This window comes from Camellia sinensis, chromosome 1 (assembly GCF_055761805.1).
Source record: "Camellia sinensis isolate YWXY chromosome 1, ASM5576180v1, whole genome shotgun sequence".
NCBI classification, from domain to species: domain Eukaryota; kingdom Viridiplantae; phylum Streptophyta; class Magnoliopsida; order Ericales; family Theaceae; genus Camellia; species Camellia sinensis.
The window spans coordinates 136266671-136291353 of NC_138961.1; the positions used below are offsets into that span (position 1 = coordinate 136266671).

The window sequence follows — 24683 nt, forward strand, 5'->3', positions numbered from 1 at the left end:
AAATGATTGAAGTTGTTTTGTATTTTCTAATTTGTTTGGGTAATCTAAATTTTTTTTAACTGTGTGGGGTTGCAGCCTGATTTTTCCATCTCTTAACTTTATTTCTAAAAATTCTATATGAGATTTATTTAATACCATTTTTCTCTTACTAATTATTATTCCATTGTTTATAAATTCTTCTAATACTATATATAAATGATCTATGTGACTATTTTTATCTAGGCTAATTACTAATATGTCATCTATATATACAAGTATAAAACTATATTTATTAAATATACTATCTATTTTATGCTGAAATATGTAAGGTGCATTTTTTAGTCCAAAAGAAATTTATCGGATTGGTCTAGACCGGTTTAATTTGTGGATTTTTTTGTTTACTGACGCGGCCCTAATTTTGAGACTCATTTTCGGGATGATATTGGTAATATGAACAATTCACTTTTTAATACTCATATAGTAAAATATTCATATGAAAAATTAAGACCCATTTACTTTTTAATACTCGTTTAATAGAATATTTATGTTAAAAATTAAGATGATTGGATATTGATTATTATATATTTGATTCACATTTATATTATAAAAAATAAATGACTACTTTTGAAATTATAATTATCATCCAATTTTTATACACAACGGATTCTATAATTGGGATCCCTGATGTCGACCTCAAAATGAGTTCACAAAATTCAAAAGTTCTCTCAAGTTAAATCTAGCTTGAGAGAATTCAATCATTTATTAATTTTTTAAATTAATTTAATAATTTATTAATAAATTTATTACGCAATTAAAAATTTAAATATAAATTAAAAAATGCAATACTAATATACTTCTCTTTTCCTCTCTGAAATTATGAAAAACAAACAAACAAAAAGAAGAAAGAAAGAGAAAAGAAAAAAAACTTGTAGCCTTATAATATGTAAATTTATTATTCAATAAATCTTATGATAATTAATGATATTATTCATTAAATATTATTAAAAAAATCATTAATCGTTAATTTTCAATTACAGTTTAAAAATTGTCATAAAAAATATCACAAATTATAAATTTTAGCGACAGTTTAAAAAAATCATAACAAAAAATGTACTAATTTTTAATTTTTAGCAGCAGTTTAAAAAATTCATTACAAAAAAAATTACTAATTGTAAATTTTAGCGATAATTTATAAAAATTATAATAAAAAATATTAATTATCGATTTTTAACAATATATATATATATAATTATTCCAAAATATTATTTTTAGTAACAATTTTATTAAAATTTATTTTCAATAATACTCGATAGAAATGTACAATTATTGGTAGTTTTCCTAAAAATAAAAAAATGGTTAGTAACCATAAACGACGTCGCTCCATCTGGCTGGTTTTGGCCAACACAGAAGCAGCCTCCGTATTTGCGCCTGTTTGGTTAAAAGCATTATCGATCAGATTCGAGCATAGCCCAGGTGAAGAAGGGGGGAGAGAGAGAGAGAGAGAGAGAGATGGGTTACGTTCTGAGAGTGAGAATGGCGTCGTTCTTCGCCGGCGCCGCAGCGGCATCATTTGTGGGTATGTACATCCTCCACCAGGATTACCAGGTTGCTCACCACTCCATCTCTCAACAGGTTCACATACTTCTCTTCTAAATCCATCCTAATTCCCTCTTCTTATCAATTTTCAACCCTTAATATGCTAGTACCCTAACTGTACTTGTTGGGTTTGCAAAGCGCTATGAATTTGGTGAGGGATTGATTTCTCTCTCAGTTTCTTTGATATTTTTCTACCTCAATTTCTTTAGATTTTTCTGGTTTTATGGTGATGAAACCCTAATAAAGAGATTTGTGTACTATATTTACTCTGTTTTTCCTATGTTTATGGTAACTTAGAAATTAGTGGTTATATTAACAAGAAATGGGTAATTGTTGGGATTTTAACACAACGTTATGTTATCCTATTCTTTTGCTACATTGGAATTTCTCCAATGGTGAGGTATAAGGGTTGCTATTGCTCAAAAATGGCATCAAGTTCAAATTTGGCACCAGTTTTAGCAATAGCTATTTTGTCAGCTTAACAAAACTATTCAAAATCACTATCCATCTTCCTAATTGTATTCTAGAAACACTGTTCATCTCCCCTAAAAAAATAGCAGAAATCTACAAAAAAATATCCATGGCACTTCCATCAAAAATTAAGATTGATATTTGCAAAACAAAAGGACACACAAATTTAAGTAGGGGTATTAAAAAAAACTGGTGAAACCAGTAAACCATTCAATTCGGTTCAAACCATTGGTTTAGTATGGTTTTTATCATTTTCGATTTTGGTTTCGGTTACCTATTCCAAGGCTTTGGTTATGGTTCCGAACCGAACAGTGATATATATATATATATTTTTAATTTTTTTAAATACTTTTGTGTATAAAAATAAGAATATAGAAGTTTATAGTCAAATTTCAATACTAGTCTTGATTGAAAAATTGAAGGGCTCTAACCAATTTAACTAAACAAATTATTGTTAGTTTATTTACTCTTATCAAATATACATCATATTTCTTGTTATATAAAATTTTTAAAATTGTAGAACCAAACTGAACTAATCAATTTCTATGGTTTGATTATGGTCCGGTTACAAAGGTTCAATGGTTCAGTTACAGTTTCAATTTTCCTGGAACTCTAACGCTGTGTTTGATTGGAGGTTTTGGGGAGGGATTTGGAAATGGAAAGGGAAAGGGAAAAGGTGTGTGAAACTATGTGAAATGTAGGCATGTTTTTTTCACATTTCACCTACGTTTTCCATTTCTCTTTCCAAATCCCTCCTCAAATCCCTCAACCAAACACAGCATAAAGCAGGACCAATCCCATCCATGAACACCCCTAATAAGTATAGAAACAAAAACCATATAATTTCACATATAGAATGGATCAAGAACAAAATTATTAAAAAAATGAAAGATTAAGCACAAAAATATCAGCACAATTCAACAACTCAAATTATTATGTTCCTCAAATCTTTCTCTATGATTATGTCTTGTGCTATTTTATTTTGCAATATATAACTTTAAATTAAATTAATAAAGTTTGATTATGTAGTATTTTGAAATGGTTGTTGAAATCGGAGAATAAATGAAAGAGAAAATTTGTTGTGGCAAAGTTACTATTGAGAAGCCACATTGCTAAAATGTAGTGTTTTCTCAGTATCTATTGCTAAAAGATACTAATAGCTAGCCATTTAGCTATTGAATCATTGGAAATGACTTAAAATGCTTCAGAAGCCATGTCTAGAAAGCTTTAGAAAGCAGATAGTATAAAATCAATCAGCCATGCTGCGTGGTTTCCAAAAATCCTCTCTGAAGGGGGAAAAAAGAATTGCTCAATATCCTGTTTGAGATCTCAACTGTATGACTAGCGAAAAGAATATTCAGGGAATCGCCAAGGCATTAATTTCTTTCTTCCTTAGACTAGTTTAGTCAATACATGGCTATGAAAATTACTATTGATGGATTCGATTTCCAGTGGAGACCTAACCACTCCTTTGATACGCTAACTTTAAATCTTCAACCTTGTATTTTTTTCTTTATGTATTGAAGGAGCAATGCCTCTTAAGTAGATGACAAGCATGGAGTACCTCTGTTGTATGTGGCTTGTACAGATTTGATCTCTAACCTTGTGAAGATGGCAGGCTTTGGGGAGAAAGAGGATAGTGTATTTGTAGTGTAGGTGAAATTTGAGTTATGTTTATCTTAGGATGAAATTCTTGAACTCGGAATTATGAAAATAAGTATTATGATTTTAAAATTTTTCTTAATTTTATTTCTTGAAGTTGGAATCTATCCATATTAGTTGGAATTAATGGTTACTAGGGATCATTGTTTGTTGTAGTGGTCAAATTCTTGGTTGCCAAACATGAAAACAAGGGTTCGAGTCTGAGAGCATCCATTTTGTGCATCTTATGTCAGCAGTTAGGTCTATGTCTAGTCTACCCCTTCCAACACCCTTGATTATTGGGGACAAAAATTGGGAAATGGCCTTTGTAGTGGTAAACCTTCATTGGTATAATTTGAAGACGATCCATATGGATATCATCTATGAAGCATGGACACTCTAAAATCGGTGCCGTGGTAGTGTCTGACACGCGGACACGCCAGGGACATGGGGACACGCCGGAGACACTTACGGGACACACCAGATGGCTTGTCCTTTTAATTTATTGATTTTTTTGTAGGGGATATGGCGGGGACACACGTGTCCATATCGGGACACAACGGGGCTCACTTTTCTTTTTTTTTTTTTCCTTCTTCTTTTGCCTCTCTTATTTAGTGCTTTTGTGAAGAATATTGTTGGATGTTGAATGTTTTCCCCATCTCGTCTTAGTTCCTGTTATCGTTTATTATGACTTTTTTGTGAATGGATGATTTATTAATTTTTTAAATGTAGTGGTTATATTTATTGAATTAATGTTACTATGTTAGTGTTTGTTAATTTTAATTTAGGATGAATGTAATATGAATCTACATAACATATAAAAATATATATATAAATAAATTTGTCGTGTCCGTGTCTCCATTTTTTGGAAATTGCCGTGTTGGTATCCGTGTCCATGTCCATGTCCATATCCGTGTCCGTGCTTCATAGGATATCATCTATGATGCACGGACACGGACACGAACACGACATGGATACGTGGACACGCAAATTTTCAAAAAATGATGGATACGACACGTTGGAGATATGCTTAATATATATAATTTTGTTTATTTATTATATGTCTAAAATAAAAAGAAAATTATTGATTCTTATACAATTACAATAATAATAAGATCAATAAACATATTTCTTAAATTTTTTTAATAAAAAATGAGTTTTTTTTAAATAAAAATAATTTATTCTATGAATTTTAGGCTTAACAAACATGAGGATAAAAAAAAAAGAAGAAAAAAAGAGAAAGGAGACAAATCAAGAAAATAAAGGAGGAGAGAGAAACAAGAGAGAGAGAGAGAGAGAGAGAGAGAGAGAGAAGTGAAATTAGGAAAAAAATAAAAAAGGAGAAACACAAGAGAGAGTGAAATCAGAAAACGGAGAGAGAATCAGAGAAGACGAAAAGGAGAAACAGAAAAGGGAAGAGAAGAAGAAGAAGAAGAAGAAGAAGAAGAGATAAGACGAAGAAGAATACCTCAGGGCTTTTTTGATTGATCTGAATAGGTTAGGGCTTCTTTCTCTCCCTTGATCTCTTTCTCTCTCTCTCTCTCCCTCTAACAGTTAGGGCTTCTTCGATCCACCTGCTCGTGTCTAGAAAATGTCATGGTGTGTCCATGGCGTGTCCGACTGGAAAAATTCAAAAAAAAAAAAAAAGGGGACACGTTAGAGAGAGTGTCCGACACTTGTATATATGCCCTGGAGACGTGTCGGTGCTTCATAGGATATCATCAACTCCTCCCGTTCGTAGATTTTAAGCCATTATATATTGCTACATACTACACAATAACAAATTAAGTGTTTCTTTCTTTTTATTTCTTATTTTCATCTTCTCTGGTGAAGGATCACCTGCATGTTGTTAGGCCCCGTTTGTTTTGGGGTGTAGAGGGTGGGATGGGATTAGGATGGAGGTGGGGCCCATTTAGTGTTGTGTTTGTTTGTAAAGTTGGGGAATGGATTAGGATAGAGGAGGGGATTAAGGTTGGAAGGGGGGATTGAGATGGAGGAGGTGGAGGTGGTATTAGAAAAATAGTGAGAGGATTAGAAATTTTTTTATTTTTTTATTTTTTACATGTTGGGCATTTTTTTTTTGAACATTAATGTTTAATTTTTTGTATTTTTTTATTTGTTTTATTATTTTATATAAAAATAATTTAATAATTCCTACACTAACAACTATCATCAAAACAAATACAATTTTACTTAATCCCCTCACTATGAATCCTCTCCATTCTATCTCTGAAAACAAGCGGGGCCTTAAGGTTGTTAGGATGGCACTTTGTTAAGTAGAATTGAGATGGTTCATTTCAACTACATATTCCTATTTAGTATACAGTAAAGATTGCACTTTACATAACTTGTTTGCGCAGATGAAAGGACTGAATGAGTCTCTGGATGGACGCATATCTGCTCTGGAAAAGTTTAAGGAGATGGAAGCTTCAAAACCTGTGGAAGCGGCAGAATAGATGTCTGAGGGTCTGCTGCTAGCCTTTTATGTTGCAGACTTGCAGGTCCTGTTCAGGAGGATTCCTCTTTTTTCCTCTTTTTTTTCTTTTTTAAAAAATTTTACTTCACTATTTCATGTCAATAATTGCACACCAATTGCTCTTATGATATTAAATTCTCACATTGTGCAAGAATCATCTTTGTTTGTTTGTTAATGAACACAGAAAATGTAGCTTCTCAAAATTATGACACCTTGCTGGATGGTTGAGCAATCTTTTCTATTAGTAATATACACAACACTTGGACTACTAGGATTGCCAGAAGAAAATTCACACGTGTTGGATTCACTCTAAGAGGAAATTACCATCGTCGTCAATAGTACTGGGACTGGAGCTACTAAACTCCAGCCAAGGTGTGAACCATAGAACACATTTTGCCTGAGGTTTATGATTTTCAACCAGAAGAAGTTTTATGCAGGGACTTCTTTAGAGTATTGATAGCTGCCAGGATTTCTGTTGAGCTTATTTTCGTTCTGAGCCCCCATCGCCACCTAGCACAGCCAGCAATGGTGCCCGGGTTGGAGCTATGTATGTCATAGTATCCATGTGTTGCTAGGGAGAAAACACTTTGAGTTTCTCAAATCTCTACCAGAAAAATATATAAACTATCTAGCATTAGAGTAATTGTAGGAGTAACCATAACTGATGAATAATGACAGGATCAAAATGAATCACTTGAACCTGTTGAAGAGCAATTCAAGTACAGGAACATACTGTTAAACCATTCTAAAGCTAATTTTGGATAGGATGAAACCATTGTTGTCAAATTGTGAATCGTTTTGTAAAAATAGTGTAAAATTTGCTTTATTAGTAAGACGTAATTTTATATGTGTGTTTACATACAAGGAATAGATATTAGGGTTAATTACATGGACCTCCCTGACATATCTGACAATTACAAGAACCCCTGTGGTTTTTGAAATTAGACAGGCTTTCTTTACTTTTGCTGACAGTATACACATGCCCCTCCTGCATTTTTGCTGATAAAGAAGGTAACAGAAATATCTTATGTTAGCAATTTTTGGCCTCTTAATACCAAAATTACCCTTATTCCCAAGCATCCCAAAATATTCTCTCACAACCAAACACCAACCTTTATTCATTCTTCACTGTACTGTCGTCTCCCATGCCTCCTTCCCCCATTTTATGTAGCAACATCAACACACACCACCACCACCACAACATTTTGTGTGTGTGTGTGTCTTACTGTAACATCACCACCACCTCCTTTCGAACCACAACAACATCAATGCTACCACCTATCTATATGGCCACACTCATTCCACCTCTACTAGACTATGTTCTTTCCACACCCACAACCACCGCCTATACCAACCACCAAATTATCAAACCATAATAATAATAATAATAATAAAATCAACACAACAATTGCAAAGAATTATCCACCTAATGCCTCTCTTTTGCATTTTGTTGAACACCATATGAGCTTGCCCCCTACCCCTTCCACAAGCCTTTGTATGTTCCAAAACCAAATTCACCACAAAAGAACATCTTCAAATGGTCTTAAAATTCCATTCGCACACACAATTTACTAAAACGTTTACGTGCATAAGCGCGAGCATGGCCATGCACACATATATAGAGAGGAGGAAGAAGAGAAACAATAAGTCCCTCAACCTCCACCGCCACCTGACTGTCGCACCACCATCTGCTTGTCCAATCTTAAAAAACCTAGAAAATGTTTACCGGTTCTTGTTCCATAAAACCTTTGTGGTGGACTCATCTTGAGGGGTGATTCTATTTGCACCCAAATAATAATTCAGTACTTATAACGAAAATTTTGAAATTTTTTATTTCTACACACCTACGTATCTCAGTATACATCACATATGAATTTAATTAGGTATTATTTATCTTATTTCACACATTACATATTCCAATTATAACATTAACAAGATGATACTCTTGCGTTCACCACAATCTTCTCTTCTCTCTATGCCAATGTCTTAGTACCATCTCCACCTTAACCGATGCTATTGACAGAAACCCATTTGAATCACCAGGTCTTAGCTACTCCACTCCTGTCAAATTGCACCATTTGAGCCATGTATCGCAAGAATGCACTGATTCCAGAGACTTCCAGATTGGTTTATCTGTCCATACCCTACTTCTAAGGATTGATTTTGATGGGTTTATCCCCCTGTGGAACAAGCTTCTAAATCTGTACTATAAATGCGATCAGTTTTTTATTGCTCATTGAGTGTTTGATAAAATGTCTAAAAGAGATGTTGCTTCATTCAATATGATGATTTCGAATTGTGTTCGTCGAAATTATTGTCTCAAAGCTATCTCTTTTTATTAAAATTGTTTTTGGAACAAAAATAATAATTTCGACAATTGATTTCCGACAAAAATTAAAAAAAAAAAAAATCAGTAATGGTTTGCTGAAGAGGGCTTTCTTAGAAAGCAAAGCTCGCTAGAAAATCAAACTGGTGGGTTTGTGGCGATGGCAATAGAGGCGATGATGATGAGGAAGAAATCACCGTTTGATTTTTGTTATCATCTTCCTCTATGTTGTTCTCCATTGGATTCGTAACCGAAACAAATTAAATTGATTATAAAGAGAGGAAAAAAACAAAAGGGTTTGTGGGTTTGTTTGTTGTTGTTGGTGGTAGAGAGAGAGAAAGAGAGAAGAGATGAGATGGGTTGGTTAGGGTTTTGATGTCTATTATGGTCATTTTATTTTAGGGTATTATTGTCATTAAAATAAAATTTTATTAAGTGTGTGCACTGAAATAAAGAGGTGTATGGAAATAAAATTTTCTTAAAATTTTAGTTTCTATTATACTCTTATATAAATTTATTAAAAAGGACGATGCATATTAAATTTCTAAAATATAATATTATTTTTTCATTGGCTAATGCTATATGCACCAATTAGTGCATTAACTAATGTATCAATTGATAATATGACATAATTTAAGGTATTTTTAATATTTGTAATTTGTATAATGAGTGTGATCAATAATAATATCATAACTAGTATTGATACACTAATTAATATACTAATTAGTTCATGTAATATTAATCTTTTTTATTATGATACACTTTAATCACTTATACAAATTTTTTATATTTAAATCTTTTCACATTCTTCTTAAAATTTTAATTATTTTCTCTTTATTTTTCTATTAATTCTAAAACTTCAATTCACCCCCATCAAAACATACGCGGTTATTACCTATTCTTTCTAGCCTTTTCAGCAAGTGTCTTGACTTGGAACTTGGAAGAATTGTCAATGGCATCCTTTTCCTCCTCCAATCGCTTCTTCTTTCTCCACTTCTCGAGGCTTCTATGTATGCAACAGCCTCTATCTTACCGCATGATTGGGATGTCAAGGATATCATTACCAGCGGAACGTGTGGATTCGCTGAAATCAATGGTGAATGATTTATTAGAAAATTAATAATCATAAAAGTTAATTTGTGAAAAAAAATAAAATGTAATGAGAGTATATTATAATCATAAATAATTAAGAGATTTATTATAATTTTTTTTAAGTGTTTGTATTCCAATTAGTCTATAAGATATTCTTGTATTTTAATAAGTCCTATTATTTGAATATTTGATCTATCAAATTCTAATTCTCATATTTAAAGTATTTGAACGGTTAGTAATTTGGTAATGTGAACATTCATATTTTATAATATGAATATTCACATTGACGGTGTGAACATTCACATAACGGAACATTTATATTGTAAATGTGGATATTATTAGGAGTATTTTGGTAACTATATCACTCATAAGACTTATTGAAATATAAGAAAATAATGAAATATAAGAAAATAATGTGAACTAAATAGAACATAAATAGGTAAAAAATAATTTATGAAAAAGTACTCCTAAATAATTTAATAAGAGGGTACTGAAAAATTAAGTGTATTAAATACTTTTTTAGGTATAAATAGAATCTCCTATCTTGAGCCCACTTTGAAAGTACCATTTTTTTTTATTTTTTTTGGCAAAAGTTATGGCTACCTATATTTATATATATTTTTTTGCATTTATTATTTTTTCAACCAACCTTAATATGAATAAATTGCAAATACATTTATTAAGATTTGTTTAAAATACGAATTACATATTGTGATTTTAAAAATTATTATAACTCATTGTCAACTTTTTTTATTTAATAGAAAAAAATAAAATTTTTAATTATTCTCCTAGTGCAACAATAAAATTTTCAAAATTGTTAATTAAAATATATTTATGATATTATTAAAATTTGTTAATTGATTAACTTATTAATAAAGGCATCATTTGTTAAGAAATTAAAATTTTAAAGGGACAAAATGCAATTTTAAAAATCCCAAAAAATAATTTATATTGTAATAAAGGATGAGAATCCCTTTCAGTCCAGATTTTGGATTGGAGAGCGATGCTTGGACCCGTGAGGCCCACCACAGCCCCGTTTTCGATGATTTGAACCATTCATTTTATTAGGTACTTTGTGTACTTCATCTACAAAAAAAAAAAAATTAGGTTGATTCCATAATTATAACTTGTTTAATTTTTCACTAAAAAAATAAACAGCAATTGTGTTTTTAAAAATAAATCATACATTTTTTAGTGACAAATGCAATAAATTGAACAAGTTATAGTTCACTACAACATATAAGAGCTTTAGGGACCAAATATTTTGGTCACTAAAAGTGAAATTTTGTTGCAAAAGACATTTATGGACCAATTTCTATTGTCATGAGGATAGTCGCTAAAAGATCGTCCCGAAAAGTCAAAAATAGGGCTTTTAGCAACAAAATTTTGAAAATGTCACTAATAAATAGACTTTTAGGGACAAAATAATTTGGTCTCGAAATAATTTATTTTTTGAGACAAAAAATTTGGTCCCAAAAGGATAAAAATTCATCACTAATGTCCAATTTTTGTTGCTAAAAATATAATAACGACACTTTTCGCAACAAAATTATTTGGTTCCTAAAAAATAATTGTTCCTAAATTATGGTCTCTAAAACCTTAATTTTTTATAGTGGTTATCGGATTGATCTATTTTTTTTTGATGAAATAGAGAAATGCCCAACAAAATGAATGGTTCGAATCATCGAAACGAGACTTGTGGTGGGCCCTACGAGCCTAAAGAGTGCTATCTAGTTCAAAATCTGGACGGGAGGGAATCCTAATCCTTTAATAAATTTCAAGAAGGAAAATGGGGGAGAAACCCAGCACCCCCAGTGGGTGCTGATTGGTTCAATTTTTTTTTTCCTTCTCTTTTTACCCCCCACGTGTATGTGGGGGTGGTGGGGTCACCCCCTACTAGGGGTCTACAGTAGTGCTCTTTCAATTAATATATTTGTAGTCACTACAACATATAAGAGTTTTGGTCTCTAAAAGTGAAAATTTTGTTGCAAAAGACATTTAGAGACCAATTTTTATCGTCATGAGGATAATCGTTAAAAGGTCGTCTCGAAAAGTAAAAAATAAGACTTTTAATGACAAAATTTTGAAAATTTTACTAATAAGACAAAATAATTTAGTTTCAAAATGGTTTATTTGTTGAGATAAAAAATTTAATCCTAAAAGGATAATAATTCATCACTAATGTCTAATTTTCGTTGCTAAAAATATAATGACGACACTTTTCGCAACAAAAATATTTAGTTCCTAAAAAATAATTTTGTCCTCAAATTTTGATTTCTAAAACTCTAATTTTTGGGCAAATTTCATTTTACCCCTTGTGGTTTGGGTCGGGTGTGGAGGGTTGACATTCGGAAATCGCCACATAACCCCAACGTGATTTGTGAACTAAAACACACAGTTAGCTTTTCCATTCAAATTAACGGGTTGTAAGGTTCACATGCCCATAAAGAGAGTAAGCTATGTTTTTTGACCAAAATACCCCCTACACATCTTTAAATTTACAAAAGCTTGCCATTCTTCTTCCTCCTCTCTCACAGCTCCAATTCAGAACAAATCACTAAAATGAACTAACTATACACCAAAAACAATTTCGAGTGGTGCATCATAAATCAATCAAGACATTCCAGAAAGCAAAGTACCTGGACAATTATTTAATGCTCGTGTCTTGACTCAAGAAGCTTCATGAGTTTGTCTCTCCATATGGCTGTGCGAAACAATAATCAGTGATGATAGATTCTATAACAAGTGAGTATTAGCAACATGAATTGAAGTCAAGTGAAATAACAGGAATTTGTAACTGGTCAACCAAAAATACAATGAAGTTTTCTATTCGAGCTAAAACACCTGCATCGCTGTATCTTTCCTCTTTGACTGCTAAATTCATATTCCTCACCAAATCTAATTCCTCAGCTAGTAAATCTGGACCATCTGCAGGGCTGGATATGATATAACTCAAGCTTAGAGGCACAACAAAACCCACAGAGTCAAAATACTGTTCCCTGAAGTATGCAGAACCAATACCTGTCTAAAGATACATCATATATGGACTTTGCATCCGGCATTCTGCCCATCCCATAAGCAATTCTAATGCCATCTGTCAAAACAATTTGTTTATTTACATATATGGGTGCCTGCATATGTCAAATTGTAATCACAGTTAGTGGTGGCTCAAAAGAAGCAAAATAATTGAAGTGATTCTTGAGGAAAGCAACATTGGCTTATTTAATTAGAAGGATCCAATTCAGGTTAGCAGATGAAATAGTTAAAGGCAATGTTTATGAACATAGATGAAATAGTTAAAGGCATTTTGCCCATCCCATAAGCAATTCTAATGCCATCTCTTCTTCTTCTTTTCTGTCTGTGAGTATATACATACATATATATATATATATATATGTATATGTATATTTGCAAGTTTAAAAGAGAGAAGAAGAAGAAGAAGACGAGGGTATAAAGGTAAATTTACACGTTCTGTTAATAGAAGTTAGTGTGCGTTTTAGTCCACAAACTACATGAGGGTTATGTGGTGATTTCCAAATGTCAGGGGATAACCTACACCCGACCCAAACCACAAGGGGTAAAGTGAAGTTTGCCCTTAATTTTTTGCAGTGAGTGTATTGTTAAAATATTAAGTTGAGCCTCGAAATCACACCAGTTTAAAAATGATTGATATAAATTACGTTCATTTTTTTAAGAAAAAAACATATATATTGAGCTATGAAAGTGTATATATAAATTTCAAGCCTTCGTCTTCTAACTATGCGAGAGAAATATCAAAGTGGATATGGATCAAATAGCAATTGAGGAAGACGACACCACAACTGATACTGTTAGTATTGAGAACCCGGATGGTTTCCAAGGTGAAAATAGAGATGGTGTCAATCAAGACCGTGTAATCGATATGTTCCCTCCTTCCTTCTCTCTCTATTTTAATCTTACTAGTTGTTTGAGATTAATTTTTTAATTTTTTTTTTTGGTTTTAGTGATTGTTTTTTCATTCTCCTCCACCCATTCCTTCCCCTAGCAAATAAAAAGAAATAAAGAAATTATAAAATGAGAAAGTGAGAAATTTCGGCGACTTATCACCTTGCTAACTCTCTAACTCCATGCTTTCTCTCTATCTTCTTGTGACTTGAACTAGCATTTACAAAATAGAAAATCAATTAATTACACATAGCACCCCATATTTTATCAAAATCTTACTTTGATTTTTTTATTTTTTTTTTGTTTTCTTAATCAAGCCATTTTTAATGCCATACAAGAATTTGCTATATATTGTTCAAATCTTTTAAGCTCATCCACCAGTTAAACATGATTCAGATTCCAATGGGCAATCATGATGAACACAATGGAAGAGTAGTCATGGATCATCTGAATGCCACAGGAGGCAACGATCATCATCATGACTGTACAGTTCCAAATAGACCGATGCTTGAATATGTTCACCTCCCAATCAAAGCCGTGTTGATGACATTCTTCACTTTAATAGCAGGCTGTGCAATTGCAGCTCTTTGAGATATAAATGACCACCATGTTAAAAGAATTGAAAAGCCCAGACTCGAACTTAGAGATTTATTTCACCTTAACAAGTTTCCCAATAATTTCTTCACCATTGTGTTATTGACAATGGCTTTTGCAGTGAGTTTGCTTTTCACAGTTCTTTCAATTTGGTCAATGATTGAAGAAAGGTCGTTTTTGTTACGGTGCACTTTTGTGTGGTGCTGTGTTTGCAATCTTTTTCAGTTATGTTTCCGCATTGAAGGTGAAGGTGCCAAAATTCTCATTAGGTCGCATTCCAAGCTTTTGGCTAGTATGGATGTATGGCTTTTTTTTAGTCTTATTGGCTTTTCTAATATTGGCTTTAATGTTCAAGGCGTCACGTCGAATTTGCTCTGCAGATCACTAACTTGAAAACGCAACTTAGATTACATATACATAATCAAGTTCGGCATTTTTCTCGAGTTAGAGAGACATCTAGTATGTTTTTCTCCATATGAAGAAAAATCGGATCCTATATAGAATTAAACTATAAAAAAAAAAATATTTAAAAAATATGCATGTTAGCACAGTGGTTTAATCCTAAAAGTATCAGAGTCCTATATTATGTTAGCATGCCATTGTTTTTGGATACATTTTTATAGTTTAATTCTATATATTATCCAATAATTATTTTTGTTGATGGTGTATTGCGATCTTCATTTGAAGTTGCAATCAAAACATTGCAATTTTCTCTTCCACTTTATTTGTTGGTTGTAAAAGTTGAAGATAAATGAATGATTAAAAGTCACAATTATGTGGGCTTCCGGTGTTTAGTCCACTTTAACTAGATAAGGGGACAAGCAAAGCCCCAAGGTATGGGCTTGGCCCATATCCAAAGCCCGCCCTTATGGTCCCTATTCTTTAGGTTGGGCTTGGGTCTGAGCCCACTTGTGCAAGGACCAGGCCAGGCTAGAAGCAAAATGGGCCACAACAAGGCATTATTACACCTCTACTCAATTGGGCATCCATTGACACACTTAGCCATATATAGTGTGACAGCCTTTTGAAAAATGCTTCATGTAAACTTTAAGACCTCTTTACTCTTCAGCCTTTAATTTAATTTAATTATCTATCTTCTGTTATTTACTAATTTGTTAGACTTATAACCATGGACTTTATAGGACTTACAGTGGGTCATTATGTCGTGGATTTTCCAAGTTCATGATTGGCAAATAGGGATGGCAATTTAAAATCAACTCGGCGGGGATCCCCGACTCTGATCCCGATTTATGCAATTTTTTCCCGAAAAATACCCCCGACAGGGAGAAGACAGTATTTGAAAATCAATCCCCGATCTATTTCGGGCCGGGGACGATGATCAGTGTTCAAGCCCCGGCCCGGCCCCGTCCCCGAGTATCCCCGAAATAAAATTACATTTATACCCTTTATATGTATGTATATAATAAACCCCTTATATTATATGCATATATATATAATATGTCTGTGTTATTGTTGTTTTAGATCTCACTCTCTAATCCCTTTCTGACTCTACTCTCTCTCTTAACTCTCTCGTTCTCTCTGGCCCCGATAGCGCTGAGCAAGGAATCCGTGAAATCCGTAATCCGATCCAGTCCAGTCCAATCCAGTAGGTTTGGATTGGTTTTTTGAATCTGTGGTTCGGTTCCGGATTGAAAAATTAAAAATCCGTAGTTCACGGATTGGTTCCGGATTGAATCCCACGGTTTCGGATTGGAACCGATCCAAACCGTATACAAATAGTTTATATTTTTATTATACACCCTCCTGTATAGTATATTCTCTTATTTCATATAAAACTTAAATCCAAACCTAAACTTGCATAGTATATTCTTTTATTACTTTTGTTTGCTAGTTTTTAGTGTTAATTTGTAATGGTGTAAATACTTATGGTGGAACTAGTTTCTTTATGGTTGTTTTAATTTTAGAACAATTTGTCACTATTATGAAAAGACATTGCTATTGTGAAACTAATATGATGCTATATTTATATTTTTATGAAAATAAAGTGTTATATATATATTTTTGTTATTTAATTATATAAATCCGTGGTCCTAAACCGATCCAATCCGTATTTAAATGGATTGGTTCGGATTGGTTCCACGATTAAAACGGATTGGATTGGTTCCAATTTTTCAGGATCCGTAGATAACGGATTGGTTCTGGTTTTACTCCAATCCGGTCTAATCCGGACCATGCTCACCCCTAGGCCCCGACCCCCTCTCTCTCTCTACTTCGTCTTTCTCTATTCTATCTTCCCTCTCTCTCTTTCAGTAGATCGAAGGAACAGTCGGCGTCGGAGGCGATAACGAAGGGACAGTCAGCGTCGGAGGCAGTCGACGTCGGAGGGGAGCAGTCCGATCGTATACAGGAGGAAGCGTCGGCGTCGGAGGCAGATCTCAAATCTGTTTGTGACACAAATCTCTCTTTCTCTCGTCCACTCTCTCTCTCACTTTCTCTCTCTCTCTCTGTGACACAGATCTCAGATCTGTTTGTGTCCATTTTTTAATCTGTTTGTGTATCTGTCCATTTTTTTTATTTTTTGGTTTATAATCTGTTGATATTTTTGTTGATGTTGATGATTTGGTTGACGTTGTCGATGATGATGATTCTGTTGTTGTTGTTGTTGATGATGGGGTGTTGAAACAGATTTGGGGGGCGGGAATTTTCGGGGTCGGGGAAACCCGATCCCCGATAGGGGGGGATGGGGAGGGTGGTAGGTTCCCTGTCGGGGATCGGGGCCGGGGAGATTTTCACAATCGGGGATCGGGGACGGGGAGGGTGATCCCCGGCCCCGCCCCGCCCCGTTGCCATTCCTATTGGCAAATTAGTTTTTGAAAAATGTAAGTGCACATAAATAAAACAAAGAAAAGAGCAGAGAAAGTGCAATGTGCGGCTGAGATTGATCTTGGGTGTAGTGTGGGAAGACAAATCCCGGCCACAGAATGTACTTTTTGTGTTCTAATTTTGTGCACCTAACATTTTGTCAATTTTCAACTTGATCATCATGATAATGCATTTGTAATTGAGAGCATGCTAATAAAGAACAAGGGATAAGAAAATGTGTTCATGATTGTTGGAGGATTCATGAGCCACTACTCTACTACGATGGCTAAGAACTAAGGAAGCAGCACAAAAAATAGATGTTTTGCAGATAATTCCCACGGTTTAGCTATGGTGCATTTTATTTAGAAACAGTTTCAGTTTTGAAATACAATTCACGGGCAATGTTTTGCATATTTTAATGAAAGCCTACATGAATTTCACATGCTATAGTCTGCAAATACATATGTTGAGCCCGAAACACAAAAAACACTTTCATAAATTTCACACACTACTAGTCTGCAAATAGATAGGTTGAGCGCAAAACACAAAAAACATTTTCATGAATTTCACACACAACTATTCTGCAAACAGATATGTTGAGCCCAAAACACAAAAACAAATGTCTGCATAAAGATGTGACAATTGGCTATATAGCCATTATTTTGAACACATATAAGTACTTAAATTGAACAACCACACGTACTAAAGCAACATGAACAACCACAAGTAATATAACTTCAAGTGCTCACAGAAGACTTTTGCTTGAAAAGCCATAAAGTTTTCCTGCAGATGCCAACCAACAAAATGGGAATCGATATGAAGAACAGGGCTGGACCTTCATTGGGTGATACTGCCTTCAACGAGAACATATAAGAACCAAATAGAGCCGAAATTGAGATATGAGGCCAAGGTTTTAGTGGGAATTCATGCAGAAGGAATATAATAATGCCCACTGATGCGATGAACACCATGGAATTCAACAACATGAGCGAGCGGGACATGATTGAATCATGTATATAGCAATCTTTGGAAGTGCTTCCAAGGAGGTGAAAAGGTACTTGGAAGGTTATTGTTGCAAACAGGGTGGCTATCAGCAGCAAAACATTTCTGAATCCAATAATGCGCATAACAGTTCTTATTTCTGATAACCCGTTGGACAACCCTCTTTGACTATAATCATCATTGTGCTTCATTTTTTGTGTGGTTAATTCCCTTGAGCCGTTGGACAATCCTCCATGACTATAATCATCACTGTGCTTGATTTTTTGTTTGGTTAAATCCCAGGCCATCATAGCCTTAGGTTCTTGACGGATCTTGCCAATTCTGATATGCATATTCTCTGATTGAGGTAGATCATATGAGCCATTGTCACCATAAACATCATTGTGCTTGATTTTTTGTTTGGTTAAATCCCAAGCTAACATAGCTCTACGTTGTTGAAGGGTCCTATCAATTTCGATATCCATATTCTCTGATTGAGGTATATCATATGAGCCATTGTCACTATAAAGATTACTGTGGATGATGTTTTGTTTGTTTATCCCAATCTATCATAGCCCTAGGTTCTTCACTGATTCCGTCAATTTCGAAATCTATATTTTCTGAAAGAGGTAGATCATATGAGATGTCGAGAGCCACAGAACCACCAGGGTTCAAGGGAAGTGATACTCTTATAATCTGCAATTACATTTAACTGTGAATTCCTCTGTTTCTGAAAGCAGAGCACGATGAGAAACAACATACAAAAAAAATGATGAAAAACATAGTCAAATATGCCGATTGTCTATTTTTTCTTTAATTCTTTATTATTTTTTTTTTCAATTTTTCCTCTGTTTCTAAAACTATGTTTAGTTTGATGTAAAATGTTTTTCTTTGAAAAAAAAAAAAAAACATTTTATAAAACTTTATAATATTTCTTATTTTCCAGTGTTTGACTTATACCTTAAAGAAAAAAAAAATCTCAGATAAATGGCATAAATAGAACCAAAAAAAACTAACTTAAAATCTCAGATAAATGGCATGAATAGAACAAAAAAAACTAACTTTCAAAGACAAGTTTTCAAGAACCCATAAACCCAGAAATATTTCAATTCAGAAGTCTCATAAATTCAATTCTATTAACCAAGCATTTGAAAAAAAAAAAAAAAAAAAAAAAAAACAAAAAAACAAAATCACAGTACATGCCATTGACACATTTTATCGAATTCTTCAGGGACAACAAAAATTGATGACTTTTCACCAGTAAAACGAATAATCGATGGATAAAGTTCAGTAACTGAGATTAACAAGTCAGAGATTTAATTAAACAAATCCTAAAGAAACCAAGATCCAATTTCGGGTTTAGGGTATATGTGATGAATTGAAAGGAAGAGAAACAAATACCTGGAATTGTTTGCTTGAATTAGAGAATTGAACAGCAGTTTTTCCCTTACAATCCTTCAAACTAAGAAGATAGAGAAAGTCAGGCCTTTCTCCAATAACCTATCTTAGCAAGTGCATAACAACCTCGATCTGGTTATGATTAATAGCCACATGAACACAAGTCCTCATTGTTTTCGCAGTCACCTCTTTCACAGCTTCAGGGCAATATTTCAAAATCAAATCTACAACACCAATTCTACCTTTCTGTGCAGCAATATGAAGAGGCGTGAATCCAAACTCGTTCTTCGCCAAACACGAGTTTTTGTTCTCTCGAATCAACTCTTCCACAGATTTCAAATCGCCGTCCTCACAAGCTTTGTGCAAAGTTTTCTTCATGCGAAAACAGAGTTTGATAGGCCGAATCACCCAGGAAAGTTCGTTCCTTACTTGACGCTCCATAAGACGATGAAATTGATCATTGATCATCTTCGAAAAAACCTCACTTAATTGAAATCTCCCACTGCGTTCTTCGCTGTTGTTTGCAGATGCATCGATCTCCATTTTCATAAAAGCGAGAGAGACAGACAACTGGGAATTTTTTTCCAAGCTTGATTTGTTTGTTTGTTTGCTTCTAAGGATTCTGAGATGAACAATGTCTCCTACACTTCGTTCTTCAAAAGAAAATTAATTACTATTCTCCTTTATTTCATTATAGTAATACTTATAAATTAATTTTTACATGGTCACACTTCAAATTTTCTAATGTCATGGCTATATTTTTCAGCAACAATGATTCATCCCCCTTTCCCCCACCCCCTTTGACCCCCTCTCTCTCATTGGTTAGATTTTTTTTTTCTTTTTTTTTTTCCTGCTCCTCCAATCACCACCCGCCACGTGGCAAGGGGGTGAGGGGGTCCCAAGCATTATTCATTTTTCAGACAGGATAATCCGTCATGAATTATTTTGGAATTAAAATTTAGACAAATAACATAAAACTAAAAGTACTTGTTGAAATAATAATAATAATAATAATAAGATATTTATCATATTATAAATATTAATAATTAAACTTATAATTTTTTTTTAGTAATTTCCTATAATAATTTCGTGGTAAGTTATTTCAAAGAATTATGCTAAAAACCTCAAATTAATTATCAAACCTCTTGCATGGGTGTGAGACCCACACAAATCACATGTGAGTAGGTTCCACACCCATTTGAGAGATTTGATAATCCATTTGGTAATTTATTTGGAGTTCATAACATTTTTCTATTTGAGTTTAAAACTGTTACTTACATAATTGTGAGAATATGTGCCATTAATAATGTATAACTATTTAATATTTTGTTAATCAATATTTACAGGATACTTATTAACAAAAGGAAAATTTACTTATAAATCGTACTTTCTGAAAAGTTAAACCATTTAGTCCTAAATGTTTTCTTATGCACCATTTAGTCCCGTTTAATAGCCTATTTTGGGGGGTTTGATTTGATCCATTTAGTTTTTACATCAATACCCTCTACATGAATCTTTCTACTAGAAATTTGAAAAACAGTTCTAGGGTTTCAAATCTCATCACAAACAAGAGAAATGGCGTTGGGATCCGAGATGGAATCGCATACGGCAGCGAGGTCGATGTTTGCGTCGTTCCTCACCTTCCAGTTCTTGTGCGTTAAACGATCCTCTCATGGCACATCATCAGAAACATCATAAAACGTCATCAAGAACATCAACAAAACATCAAGAAGGTTTGATGATGTTCTGTTGCAGATGTAAACTTTCATGAGGATCCTTACTCTGGTTCACTTCCTTGCATGATTATTTCACCACTGTTTTGCCCAGGGGCCAGAACATCATCAAACCTTTAAAAGTTCTAAAACATCATCGTATCCAGAAAGGGTTTGGTCTCAGGGGCCAGAAGGGGCTTTTCAGACACGATTGGTGGCGGTTCTGGGAAGTGGGTTTTCTCTGGGAATGGTGGATCGGAAGGGATAACTCAACCACGTCAATTCGTTTGGTTTGAATGGTTGGGAGAGAAAATAAAATAAATGGATAGATTTTAATCTTTTGTTTAAATTACGAAATAGGAGAAAATTGGAGAGAATTATGATGATGATGTTTGATCAGAAAAAATTGTTTAATCGTTATTTTTGATATTTGATATTATTTTAATTGTTATTTTGATGTTTAATCGTTATTTAAAAAATTGTTTAATTTTTATTTTGATGTTTAATCGTTATTTTAAAAATTATTTAATTATTATTTTTGATGTTCTTTTGATGATGTTTTGATGTTTGATGTTGTTTTGATGATGATGTTTGATGTTATTTCGATGATGTTACTCATAAATTTGATGTTTGATGTTTTGATGTTTGATGGATAATGTTTGATGTCGATGATGTTCAATGGTCACTAACATTGGGATAGGACCTAACGGTTCATAAGAAAATTCATAGGACCAAATGGGTTACAAGATACAAATTTGGGATTTATTGGTGCATGCCCCTATATATATCTCTATGTATATATATTTTTTATTTTACTTAACTAATTTTTTATCTATATACTACTGTTTATTTTGTATATTTATTCTACTTTTTTTTATTATTAAAATAGTTATTGCAGAGAAAAAGTTGATGAGGATTATCTATGATAATCGATAAACTTTTTTTAAAAAGCTAGATGGAAATGTTCTAAATCCTCTGATTTAAGGAAATACATTAATAATACTCTAATTATTATAATAAGAGAACAAATATATATATATGAGATAAAAAAAAATATTTATATATTTAGGATAAATTACAATGACACTTACTAAGGTTATTGTTTATTCACATTTAAAATATTATATTTTTCTTCCTAAAATTTGTAATCTCATTACAAATTGCCCCCTAAATTACTGATATTGTGTCCTAAAATTTTTTAAATAACTATTTTGCTCTTTTTTCTATCATTTTTTCTTCCTATCATCATGATTATATTTTATAACTTTCCATCATTAAATTCTACCTAAACATATTGGTATTGAGAGATGATATACAAACATAAATTTAATATAGAATTTTCAAACATAATGATATAGCTTAATGGTGACCTTTCGCTTTAAAACAAAACACTCACAAATATGATTTATATTTACAACAATATCACTATTGCAATATCTTTATGATATTTGTTTGTATTGATTTTTCAACAATGATTCATCCCACTAAAAATATCACCACTAATAGCACTAATGCATTAAAAAAGTAAAAAAAAAAAAAAAATACAACTCCAAAACCAAAACATCACATCATTAATGGCGGGACCCACTGCCACCTAATTAGTGGGAGCACTAATTAGTGCTCCCAAGCATTTTTCTTGATTTTTATATGTGAATATAATTTTCATTTTTATTTCCACCATTATATTTAGATTAGATCAATTTAATTTAGATATATTTAAAAAATATATAATTTGTACAAAAAACTTAAAAAAAATTCATTGAATATATCAAAATAAGATAATGTATTGAATTTTTTTATTTTGGTGAATTAAAAAAAAAAAACACACAAAATATTATACTTCTTAAGTATATCTAAATTATGTGTATCTAAAAAATAAAAAAAAAATTACTTAAAATAATTAAAAATTTCAGTAAAAATAAAAAAAAATGAAAAAAAAATCCTCATTTTTTTGTGTGAATTAAACTAAAGAAGATGATTGTTATTTTTATTGAAATGAAATTAACAAAATATTTGTATTATTTTATTATTTTATATGTATAAAAGTTAAGGGGCAAATATGTCATTTTAATTTGACAGTGAGTAAGTATAATTTTTCAAATATGAGAAGAATCTGTATTAAACAGAAATCTTAGGTGTATCAATGTAATTTACCCTTATATGTCATATATGTATATTTTGTGTTTGAAATCTTATTGTTTGCATATTATGCAATGTTTTGAAATTACATGGAATTTCTTTCCCAATTATCTCCCTTTTATCTTTTTTCCTTATTAGTTTTTCTCTCTTCTCTGTTTGTCAATTTCTTCTTTCCCTTCCCTCGCTTCTATCAGGCTTTTTCTCTTTTTTATGTCAGGAAATTCTAATGTCTACCTCTTTAAAAATGGTATATCATAGATATTCTTAGTCATGCCATTTTTTTAATTATGATTAATTTTCTTCTTTAGTTATATCATTATTTTAATTATAACTCATAAGTTCTTTAGTTATGCCTCATATTGTATTTAGTTATGGCATTTTTTTTTAATTATAACTCAAAAAATTAAAATTATGTTTTTTTTTTCTTTTTCCCAGTCATAGTCTTTCCCTTTTATGTCCATTTTGTCTCATCGTTCCTTATTATTCTTTTATTTTAACAAAATATATATAATATAATATATATTTTTGTAAAATTAGTGGGATTAAATATATTTAATAAAAAAAAATTTAAAACAATATATTATGGTAGCTAAAAGAAAAGTTTGATATTACAGTTGCAAATTTTATTGGGCACAAGTGAAAATAGGGAAAGTTATACATAAGGATACCTTTAAAAAAAAAAAATCAAATCAATGAAAAACTTTATACATATTAATAATTAACTTTATAATTTTTTTTATCAATTTATAAATATTTAATACAAACTCCACCTGCATGTAATTTACCCTAAAAATTATGCCCCAATGAAAGTGACAGTTATAGATAGTCAATATTTTGGAGAAATTACAAAAAAAAAAAAAAATCTTAAAGTTTGAAATTTATAACAAAATAAATTTTTAATTTTTTCAATTTAAATCCTAATTTTTTAATTTATTTTCAATCTAAATCATTTATTTATTTTCGTTATGTAAAATTATCGGAAAAGAAGTATTTTAGATATTATATTCAATTTAGGTATATGAAAAATGTCTAAAATATTCTTTTTCATTGAGTTTAATGACTTTTTCATCAATTTTACTTAACAAAAATAAGTAAATAATTTAGATTAAAAATTAATTAACTGATTAAGATTTAAATCCATAAAATTAAAAATTTATTTTGTTACCATGTTCAAATTTTAAAGTTTTTGTTGTAATTTTCCTATTATTTTTATATAGTGCAAGTTTAATTTGTATGCAAACGCATGAGTTTGCACTTGTACCTGACACAATTTTCATTTGCACGCAAAATGACTTGTAAATTCTACTATTCAATTGAAACATATTTTAATTTTAGATAATTTTATCATTCATATGATACTTTTATTTAAAGATAAATTGTAAATATATCTCTTGAAATTTATATAAAATATAAATTATTTTCTGTAATTTTAGAAATTACATCTTGTTAGACAATCTTCACTGTATTTAAAAGATTTAATTCTATTATGTACACAACAACAATTAGAATTTAAAGAAATAAAGAAAAGGAG

General features: G+C 31.9%; 3 long non-coding RNA genes across 3 annotated transcripts; 1 reads left to right on the forward strand and 2 right to left on the reverse strand.

Annotated features, from left to right (window-relative positions):
- Positions 1 to 1368: 1368 nt before the first annotated feature.
- Positions 1369 to 6366, forward strand: LOC114317623 (uncharacterized). Its single transcript, XR_003648678.2, has 2 exons — positions 1369 to 1611; positions 6048 to 6366. It is a non-coding gene; the product is annotated as an uncharacterized LOC114317623 (long non-coding RNA).
- Positions 6367 to 12172: 5806 nt separating this feature from the next.
- Positions 12173 to 12803, reverse strand: LOC145789974 (uncharacterized). Its single transcript, XR_014328533.1, has 3 exons — positions 12603 to 12803; positions 12426 to 12517; positions 12173 to 12285 (listed from the first exon to the last, which is right to left on the reverse strand). It is a non-coding gene; the product is annotated as an uncharacterized LOC145789974 (long non-coding RNA).
- A 4650-nt stretch (positions 12804 to 17453) lies between these two features.
- LOC114291963 (uncharacterized) lies at positions 17454 to 19978 on the reverse strand. Its single transcript, XR_014339103.1, has 2 exons — positions 19305 to 19978; positions 17454 to 18599 (listed from the first exon to the last, which is right to left on the reverse strand). It is a non-coding gene; the product is annotated as an uncharacterized LOC114291963 (long non-coding RNA).
- Positions 19979 to 24683: the final 4705 nt, after the last annotated feature.